Source organism: Monodelphis domestica, chromosome 5 (genome assembly GCF_027887165.1).
Source record: "Monodelphis domestica isolate mMonDom1 chromosome 5, mMonDom1.pri, whole genome shotgun sequence".
Classification (NCBI taxonomy): Eukaryota; Metazoa; Chordata; class Mammalia; order Didelphimorphia; family Didelphidae; genus Monodelphis; species Monodelphis domestica.
In genome coordinates, this window is record NC_077231.1 from 212,988,752 (window position 1) to 212,998,531 (window position 9,780).

Genomic DNA, 9,780 nt, shown 5'->3' on the forward strand with positions numbered 1-9,780 from the left:
CGGGGATTTGAATGGGCTAATCAGCCATGGGCATGTGGTTTTTATTTTGTATATTCTTTATTCCTTGATTTCTAATAATCCTTAATAATCCTCATAAAAATATAATATTTTTATTATGAGATATAATTTAATTTTTACAATCTATATGGAATTCTTGGCTTTTGAGCTGAGACCTAGACCCAGCAGGACATGTGGCCTAGCTGAGGGTCTCACTGAGAGCCATAAAAGAATATCCTGTGGCATATTCAATTTTTTCTGCAGAGCCATCCATCTGACTAATCTTTCCAAAAACAATTCTACTAAGGAGAAGATTCCTCAAACCCCAAAAGGGGGCTGTGGACTCATTGAGAAGAGAGCCTAGCTCTCTCTCCCCTCCAGCCCTCTTACACATCCATTTATAGATTCTTAGGCTAGATATCTATATTAAATAGTTTAAATTATTTAGTTGGAGATTGGGATGCAGAAATGTAGGTCTGCTAAATGAAGCTGCCTAGGTGAGAGACCATATTAGAATACCATTAGGGATACTGAGTCCCATTTCCCATCTCCCATTAAACTTATAAACCACAGTCAGATTTGTCAAGTTCCTTGGTTTATATTTGAGAAGGTATCTGAATTAAGATCAATAGAGAGCCATCTAGACCATCCCCCACTAAGGCAAAGTCTCCACCAAGGCTTGTCTCATGATCCTCTCTGTGCCAGGGAATCTGAGGTTACCTTTGGGTTTATTTGGTAGGGGAGACCTATCTTCAACTCTTCACCATCTTTTCTCCTCAGGGAACCTCAATATACCTGTGCAGCAACTGTCAACAGCTGCTCTCACAAGAGGTGAAAGGAGAGTAGATGCTAGCTCATGCAAGCTCCTACTCTCTCCCACCTTCAGATTCTTCTCCAGAAACTCCTTGTGAACTCCACTGAAGTACCATCTAAAACAGTGGACAGTACCTTTACTTTAATCACACAAACCTCCCTTTTAACACTATTCATTGTGTCACTTGAAACTTGGTATCCTTTAAATTATTTTAAAACATTCTTCTGAGGGGGCAACTGGATGGCTCAAGTGGATTTAGAGATAGGAGGTCCTGATTTGAATTTGGTACCAGGTAGAAAGAAAGAAAGAAAGAAAGAAAGAAAGAAAGAAAGAAAGAAAGAAAGAAAGAAAGAAAGAAAGAAAGAAAGAAAGAAAGAAGAAAGAAAGAAAGAAAGAAAGAAAGAAAGAAAGAAAGAAAGAAAGAAAGAAAGAAAGAAAGAAAGAAAGAAAGAGAGAGAGAAAGAAAGAAAGAGAGAAAGAAAGAGAGAAAGAGAGAGAGAAAAGAGAGAGAGAAAGAAAGAGAAGAAAGAAAGAGAGAAAGAAAGAGAGAAAGAAAGAGAGAGAGAAAGAGAGATAGAAAAGAGAGAGAGAAAGAGAGAAAGAAAGAGAGAAAGAAAGAGAGAAAGAAAGAAAAAAGAAAGAAAGAGAGAGAGAAAGAAATAGAAAAAGAAAGAGAGAGAGAGAGAAAGGAAGGAAAGAAGGAAGGAAGGAAGGAAGGAAGGAAGGAAGGAAGGAAGGAAGGAAGGAAGGAAGGAAGGAAGGAAGGAAGGAAGGAAGGAAGGAAGGAAGGAAGGAAGGAAGGAAGGAAGGAAGGAAGGAAGGAAGGAAGGAAGAAGGAAGAAAGAAAGAAAGAAAGAAAGAAAGAAAGAAAGAAAGAAAGAAAGAAAGAAAGAAAGAAAGAAAGAAAGAAAGAAAGAAAGAAAGAAAGAAGGAAGGAAGGAAGGAAGGAAGGAAGGAAGGAAGGAAGGAAGGAAGGAAGGAAGGAAGGAAGGAAGGAAGGAAGGAAGGAAGGAAGGAAGGAAGGAAAGAAAGAAAGAAAGAAAGAAAGAAAGAGAAGAAACAGGAAGGAAGGAAGGAAGGAAGGAATGGAGGGAATGGGAGGGGGAGGGAAGGAGGAAGGAAAAGAGTAAAGAAAGAGGGAAGAAGGAAGGAAGGACAGAAAAGCAAAAGAAAGGAGTAAGGAAAGAGAGAGAGAAAGGGAAACAGAAGAAAGAAGCATGAGAGATTATTCAAACACTGGTAAAATTAAATAAGCTATGTTTAATAATAGTTGATGCTTATAGAATGCTTACTATGAACCAGGCACTGTGTTTTACAATTCTAATTTCATTTGATTCTAACAACTCTGGGAGGTAGGTGCTATTGTTATCCTTATTTTACAGACAGAGAAATTAAAAATGAATGGGATTTGGCTACATCATAGTCTGAAAAAGATATGGGAGTTTTCAGGGGCCTGCAAGATCATTATGATTCCACTGTAGGATGTAGGAACCAAAAAAGTTAATAGGATCCCATTCTGCACTAAGAAAGACATAGTCCTCAGGAGTAGGGGCAATGAGAGTCTCACACTTTTAACTCCTGATAAGATCATATGGAGAGTATAATGATACATTTTAGGAATGAAATATATAAAATGGAGAACATCCAGAAGACAATCTGGATTTTGAAGGATATTGATGTCCTACCATAGGCTAGTCAATTGAAGGAACTGGTGAGTTTTTACTTGTTTTCAAATCATTATTTTTCAATAATATCCATCCTCAATGATCAATTCTAATAGACAAAAATCACTTGGAAAACTAAAATTTCTGACATTTCAGTTTTATGGTTACACAATTCTTCCCAAAGGAAGGGTTTTTTGGTTTTTGTTTTTCCTTTCTCCTCCCAACATTACTAACAAGATGTAAAATTCAGTTTTGCTCCTCTAAACATCCTTTGTGAATCAGTCTTTATTTTATCTAAAGTTTTGTTCTGAATTTAACAAACACCAAATAAAATGGACATTTCCATGTAACTAGTAAAAGAGAAAAAGAAGATTGATTGTGCATGCAACTGCAGGTCTTGATTATGAATAGCTTGCTTTTCTTTTTAAGTATTTTGTAAGTTCAACTGGTAGCTTTCAAATCTATCCTGCTTGTCTGAGCTTTCTGACTTTTGTTCTATTCTCTTCTGATAACTAAAAAAAAAGAGAAAGAAAAAAGAAAAGATTCCTTGATGACCCTTCCTTCTTTTCTTCTTTCCTCAACTTTCTCAAGCTTCAAGGGATGCTTTCTAGTTGAACCTCGGATTTGATTCCAAATTCACATGCAACCTAGCCATGCCCTGGATGATTTGACAACTTTGTTTATAACCTGTCTCACTGTTTTTCCAGAGCAGAGTACTTACTAATTTAAAAAATCTGTCTCAAATCCTTGATTATTTTGGTTACTCTTTTTGGGTGTTTCCAAGATTTGTCATGAAGGAATATACCTTGTGTTTTGTCTCAATGGCTCCTCTGCTGACGCCTATAATTTTGCCACTTTATTTTGGCTCTACCTGTATTGGGCTGATGTCTTCAGGATATATAACTTCTGGTGATTCTCATGATACTTTCTTAGGGTGTTAACTGGTTTCCACCCCATAAGTCTCATTTATATGACTCTTTCCTCATATTTGCCCATAATGAAACTTGCCAACTTTTTCCACTTACTCAACCAGCCTCATGAGACCTGTTTTTGTAATTGATCCCCCCCAGGGGTGTGGCCTCTTGCTACCCCAAAAGAATTTCATTTCTGCAGTCTTAGAGATGGCCTTGAACTTGTCATCTTCAAGATAATTTATGCAGACACTTCCCAGCTGTGTGACCCTGGGCAAGTCACTTGACCCCCATTGCCTACCCTTACCACTCTTCTGCCTTGGAGCCAATACACAGTATTGACTCCAAGACGGAAGGTAAGGGTTTAAAAAAAAAAAGATAATTTATAAAAATGTTGACAATGATGGGATGTGAAATACTCTCCTTCCTAGATGTAAAGGCCTAGAGAAGAAATAAATTAGATAATCAGTCCTCTCAAGATAATTTGGAGAGGGGCAGCTGGGTGGCTCAGTGGATTGAGAGCCAGGCCTAGAGATGGGAGGTCCTGTGTTCAAATCTGGCCTCAGACACTTCCCAGCTGTGTGACCCTGGGCAAGTCACTCAACCCCCACTGCCTAGGCCTTACCACTCTTCTGCCTTGGAACTGTGTGTATTGGCACAGTATTGATTCTAAGGCAGAAAGTAAGGGTTTTTTTTTTTAAGATAATTTGGAATCGACCTAATAATAATAAATAATGGCTTCTGGGACGTTTACCCTCTCTCTCTCCACTAGTTGGTCTTCTCAGCTCTGGACTCAGGCATATCCACATGTAGACGTGAACCTGGTGAGACCAGTGCTAGGAAAAATTGTGTTAAGTTTGAGCTTACTGCCCAGCAAGATGAGACTGTGTCCCAACATATTGGTTGGTTGTACTTCTGTTTTTGCCATTGCTTTGGAGTTAAAATAATTTTTTGTTAATTTTCTGTTCCAAATTCTTTCCCACCTCTACACCCTTTTCCACCCACTGAGAAGTGTAGAACACTAATAAATCAACAGAGAAGGCAAGAAATGTGATAACCATTATACATACAAAGTCATACAAAACATTTTTATGTTTTTGTAGTAAATATCCTTTCATAAAAGCCAATCGGTATTAATTAGTAAAATGGAGATATAACAGTCTGCACTGGTAGCTAACAGTGACAAAGAACTACCGCAGAATGGGGGTTTGAGTTGAAAACTTTAGAGAAGCGATACTTTCGAGCCACGGTAGGGAACCTATGGTATATGTGCGAGAGGGGGGCACTCAGAACCCTCTCTGTGAACCTCAGAACCCTCATACACCGTCACCCCAGCACAAAGTTTGCCAGTTTGTTACTAGAAAGCCAGAGGGTGACAGGGTCATGCTGTTCCCCTCCCCCTCTTCACATGCACCTGAGGACATTTCTCATATCACCTGCCCCTCTAAAAGGTTTGCCATCACTGTCCTAGAATATGAAGTGAGGCAGCATGCCCTAGCTGTGTTGGTGAACCTATGGCACACATGCCAGAGGGGGCTGCTCCCCTCCCCTCTCCATTGTACCCGAGGATATCTCACATGACCCACCCTTCTGCCCAATGGGAATGCTTCCTCTCTCCCCTGTCTGGGGTAAGGGGTGGCTCCATGTGGTGTGAGAGTTGCAATTTGGGCACTCTGTCTCTAAAAGGTTCTGCTTTAGAACCTCAAGGGGGTAGGTGTGTCCTGTCTTACTCTGAAAGTGAGATTAGAGTACTTTCTCTGCCTTTAATAAAACTGTCCAAAGTAGAAAGGAGTACCACCACCTTATATGTATATTATTCTTCTGGTTTTGCTTAAAATATGTGTCAGTTCTTCATGTCTTGCTCTGAATTCTTCACATTCATCATTTCTTTCTATATAATCCCGTTCTATTACATTCGTTCATATTGTTGCTAATCCGAACTGATTGGAGGAGTTTGCTCACTGGAAGTTCCCTCATACAATAAAATTACAGTTCTGGACAAACAAAAGACTCCATTAATTCTCAAGTCAGTTTGTTTAGACATTCCCTATTTGATGGGCACCCACTTGGCATACAATTCTTTAGTGATCTCTACTGTCCTGTGATATCATTAGTGTCGGAAACTCCAGAGTGAAGAAGCTCCCTCTACCTGTGCAGGTTGGCACCTTCTCAACAACTTATGGTCTTAGAGAATTGTATAGAACACTGAGATGTTATGTGATTTGTACAAGATCACAGTCAGTATATATCAAAGGTGATTCTTGAATCCAGATCTTTCTTTGTGGCTGCCTCTATCCTTTATGCCACAATACTTCTTCCAATTCTTTACTGACACAAAAATTGCTACAATGAATAAACATTGGTATATCCTGGTTTTTATCTCCTTAGAGTACATGCCCAATAGTCAGAAGAAACAAGTAATAAAAATAACTAACATTTGTATAGCACCAACTAAGTGACAGACACTGTACTGAGTACTTTATAGTTATGTCATTTGATTCTCACAAAAATACTGGAGAGTAGATCTATTACCATCCCCATTTTATAGAAGAGGAAACTGAGGCAAATGGAGATTAAGTGACTTGACATAAGATTTGAACTCATATCTAATATCCCATTTCAGGTCTGGTTCTGTATTCCTTGTGCCACTTTGCTACCTCAATTATGAGTACAGAGCACTGAGTCTCTGTGATCTAGAAGATCTACACGAAAAGTTTTGGACCCTTCATTTGTACCAGAAAAATCTGAATTTCTTCTTTTTTCTTTTATGGGGTGTTTAGAGCATTGTATGCATTTATGAGTTACTAAACTTTTAAAAATATTTCTACACATCTAGTTTTTTTGTGTTGTCTAATGGCTTTAATAGTCTTCTTGCAAACCTTAATTTTTTACTTATTTTAACTTTTAGAAAGTAACTGTGTATCTTTGTGGTATTAAAAGATAAAATATGTTGATATTATATAATACTATACATTTCTGAGTTTCTGAACTTCTGTGTTATCTGCTGGCCTTCACATGCTGCTACAGAACTCTCCCCAAATTCCCACTAATTTCTTATGCTGACTGGTGAAACTGCAGTGGGGAAAGTCACGATGTAAAAGGGATCCTGTGCATGTAATTCCCATTTATTCAGCCTAATAAGATAATGCTTAGCACGGAATGGATATGAAACGAGTGCTAGAGACAGCTAGGTCACTCAATGGAGAGGCAGGCCTAGAGACTAGAGATCCTGGGTTCAAATCCAACCTCTGACATTTCCTAGCTATGTGACCCTGGGCAAGTCACTTAACCCCAGTTACCTAGCCTTTATCTCTCTTTTGCCTTGAAACCAATACTTGGTATCAATTCTAAGACAGAAAGTAAGGGTTTAAGAGAGAGAGAGAGAGGGTGGTATATAATAAAGACAATTACTGGGAATGAGAACTCTAGTAGTTTACCTGATGGAAGGAAAGACAGCATTATATCACAGGATAGTTCCATCACAGGTGCAGTTGTGCTTTCAGAGTACAACCGTCTTTGCTTTATTCAGTCATCCTTTCATCCAACTGGCATTTAATAAGTCATTATTATGCGCAGTATTGTGTGAAGTCACAATAATAGATATGATTCCTGTCCTCAAAATGTTTACTGTTTAGTAGAAACCATAAAATATGTTCTAAGATAAATATAAAACAAAATGGATTATACCAAGTGCATGAGGGGTAGAAAGTTCTATGAGCTCAGATAAAAAGGAAATCACTTCTAGATAGCATAAACAAGGAAAGTTTTCAAGGTGGCATTTGAGTTGGATCTTGAAGAATGGGTAGGATGCAAATAGGTGGAGACAGGGAGTGAAGTATTCCAAAGCAGTATACAATGAAACAAGCAAAAATGAGTGGTAAATTGGGATATATTTGGGTCATTGAGTCATCATTTTGGCTGAACAGAAGATGTAAGGGTATAGACGTAAGAGTACAGGATATGGGAAATAAGGCAGGTTAGGGGCTGATTGTGTAATGCCTTAAATACTGAGCTGTTTATCTTTATTGGTAAAAGGGTGCCATTATATTAGTGGAATGATGGGAATGATGTGATCAGACCTATGCACTAGAATCTAAATAATGGGTTGGAGGAAGGATTGGGGTAATGTCTCCCCAAGAGTGACAATGATCTAGCTAAAAGGTAATGAGGGTCTGAAAATGTATACAAATAATGGGAATGAAAAGAGACAGGATGTATGCAAGGCAAAATCAACAGGACTCAATGACTGAGTGGATGAAAGAGTCCCATGGGAACATTTTTTTAATTGAAATTTTTTAATTAATTTAGAATATTTTTCCATGGTTATATGATTCATGTTCTTTCCCTTCTTTCCCCCCCCCCATAGCCAATGAGCAACTGCACTGTCTTTTACTTGTGTCATTGATCAAGATCTATTTCCATATTATTAATATTTGCATTAGAGTGATTATTTAGAGTCTACATCCCCAATCATATCCCCATCAACCCCATGGGAACATTCTTAAGTTTAGAATACACATAATGCATGGATAATAAGAGGCAAATTGTGGTGTTCTTGACAGAAAGGGAAATCAAGAAGAACATCATTTAGGGAGAAATAAATTCAGTTCTACACTTTCAGGGCTTGAAGTATCAGTGAAAAATCAATCAATTAATGAATTAATTAAACCTTTAAAATGATTTGTCAAAGAATTAAAACTATGATTGATTCAAATGGAATGTGGTAGACAGAACCAAAGTGGAGATATTTCTGGAGATGACATGCATAAGAAATGACATATAAGATATTGCACAGGAAATGTATGATCAGAAAGGAAGGTGTAGCAGATCACTTATGGAAAGGAAAGCAGATGGTCAGCCGACATGCTACATTGGTACCCATATAATGCAGCAAGTGCTAGATGAGTTTTTTTTACTCTTAAAGGGTATATGGATAAATTTCAGGAAGCTTCATGAATTTCATTGGTACAAAAAAAGTACAACTTTATTTTCACTCATCTCTAACTGAAATTTAGAATTTCCATCTTCAGTTGTTTTAAAAAAAATTGTTCTGTTCATAGACTTCACTGTGCCAAAGGGGTCTATGACACAAAAATGTTAAGAACATCTGGCCCAGCAGAATGCATATCCAATGGACTCATTAAAGATGGTTTACCAGAGGACATGGATAGAAATCCCACCAGAAGTATGGTTGGACTGCACTCTATGCTATTGAGGCGAGAACAGAGAGAGAGAGATGAGATCCCAGATCCACTAAAGAAATAAAGAGCATCTTAAGCATAAAAAACTCCCAAAGCCTGGTATCTAGCATTTAGAATATCCCTTTTTCTTTCATAACTTGAAGGGATGCACGCTAACCCTCCCACCCTTGCCCACAGTTCTAATATATTTAGATAGCAAATAAATCTAGCTTTAGCCTATCCAACCATTACCCTTTATGAGCTTAGAGATTTTGATACTGTGTTTATCTTTCCCAAATGAAGAATCCTAATCTTGACACTCTCAACTATCTGTGCTCATGATAGATTCCACTTGGCTGACTTAGTCCCATTAATGGTATATGGAAGTTTCTGAGTTGAATTATACTGGGAAATGTTATTGAAGTTATGACAAAATCAGCAACCTGGAAAGAATAATCACATGTCTACGGGATTTGTAAAATCACTTATGCCAAGCTCTATGGCGTGGTATTATCCAAATTGGAGAAGACAGAAGCTCACGGGGCTGGGAGAGATCTTATTTCTGCCTCATCTTTGTGAAGATAAAATGAGCCTGAACTCCTATATAAATATTAGCTATATATTAGCTTGTGAGCTCCTTGAGATCAGGGACTTTTTAAAAGTCTTTTTTTAACCTCTCTAAGTAGATCCTCAGTGTTTAGCACAATGGCTGGCACATAGTGGGCACATAATAAATGCCAAGTGAGGTACAGTTAGGTAGTGGCTAGGAGTTGAGAAGACCTGGGTTCAAATCTGCCTTCAGGCATTTCCTGTGAGACTATGCAGGTCACTTAACCCCCAAATGCTTAGCCCTTACCATTCTTCTATCTTCTAGGCAGAAGGTAAGAGTTTTTTTTTTTTTTAATTTAAACCCTTACCTTCCTTGTTGGAGTCAATACTGTGTATTGTCTCCAAGGCAGAAGAGTGGTAAGGGCTAGGCAATGGGGGTCAAGTGACTTGCCCAGGGTCACACAGCTGGGAAGTGTCTGAGGTCAAATTTGAACCCAAGACCTCCTGTCTCTGGGCCTGACTCTCAATCCCACTGAGCCACCCAGCTGCCCCCAGGTAAGAGTTTTTAAATAAATAAATGCTAGGTGACTGAAAGCTTATTTATTGTCACTGTACCTGACAAAAAGGGTCGTCTCAATGCAGAGAAAATCAAGAAAAAATAGAAA